General features: G+C 34.6%; 1 protein-coding gene across 2 annotated transcripts in view; it reads right to left on the minus strand.

Moving 5' to 3' along the window:
* Positions 1-1,211, minus strand: part of LOC106876142 (cytochrome b-245 chaperone 1) — a 14,230-nt gene extending 13,019 nt beyond the window's left edge. Inside the window, exon 1 of one of the 2 annotated variants that reach the window (XM_014924564.2) lies at positions 1,126-1,211. The gene's annotated coding sequence lies outside the window, so the exon portion shown is untranslated. Of the gene's footprint in view, positions 1-533; positions 663-1,125 lie in introns of those variants that run through there. The other variant, XM_052967870.1, reaches the window with a different exon arrangement.

Here is a 1,211-nt window from a genome sequence, read left to right on the forward strand (position 1 = left end):
GGGGGGGGGGGGACAAACACAGACACAAACATATACATACACATACATATATATATAAATACATATATACGACGGACTTCCTTCAGTTTCCGTCTACCAAATCCACTCACAAGGCATTGGTCGACCCAAGGCTATAGTAGAAGACACTCGCCCAAGGTGCCACACAGTGGGAATGAACCCGGAACCATGTGGTCGGTAAGCAAGCTACTTACCACACAGCCACTCCTGCGCCTACAGAAATTTTTTTTTTTAATAATTATTGATCTTCCATATGTTATATATTTGAGGAAGATATTTTGTACGTGTATACCAGAGTTGAAAAATAGATGTAACCATGATATTCTATCAATCTGAAAGCTAGCCTTCTGTCTCTGCATTGGTTTGTACTATGCAATTTATAGCATACATACTAGTGTAGACATATAAAATAATTAATATCATCATTTAACCTCCAATTTCCATATGACGTTGGCTGCAAAACAGCCGTCGTCCTATGAATATCAACTGGTGAAATAAATATATCCATCTCATACCTCCTGACTTTCTTTATATTTTCTATACTCCTCAGGAAATAATTTTCAGACTTGATTTACTGCATTTCAGTGGCATAGGACTCTACATTACGTTCCTACATATTGGTTTACTATGTGGTATGTAACCGGATCCATGAATCAGCTTTTGTCATTACCAGTGGACTATATAAATCCATATATTGTACATTATGTATGTATGCATGTACATTATGTATGTGTTTGTAAACTTTTATTTAAACATAAACTCGTCGATATACAAAGCAAACGTGCAAAATCTATCGGCAAAATATACAGAGCAGTCTGGGAACTGTTACAAGTGTATAATTAAGAATTAATTAACTAAAAAAAGTCTGAAGTAATTTTTGGCCTGCGAAGCGATCAGTTGTTGAACACACACACACACGTGTATGTATATATATATATATATTTGCCTTAATATTTTGAATCGTCGTGTAATGAAGAAAACAGAAATACATCAAAAAATACATATTTTGTGTCAAGTGAAAAGCATCTAGGAATTAATTTTTTGGTGTAATGCATTGGTATTTTCAGATTAGCTCAATAAGTATAATCAAAACGAGTAAATACATACTTGAAAACAATATCAGATAAGGCTAGTATTGCTGTAGGACTTCTAACGGGTCACTGAGAACACTATGATATCGGTTGAGAAGAGGA

Source organism: Octopus bimaculoides, chromosome 5 (genome assembly GCF_001194135.2).
Source record: "Octopus bimaculoides isolate UCB-OBI-ISO-001 chromosome 5, ASM119413v2, whole genome shotgun sequence".
NCBI lineage: Eukaryota > Metazoa > Mollusca > Cephalopoda > Octopoda > Octopodidae > Octopus > Octopus bimaculoides.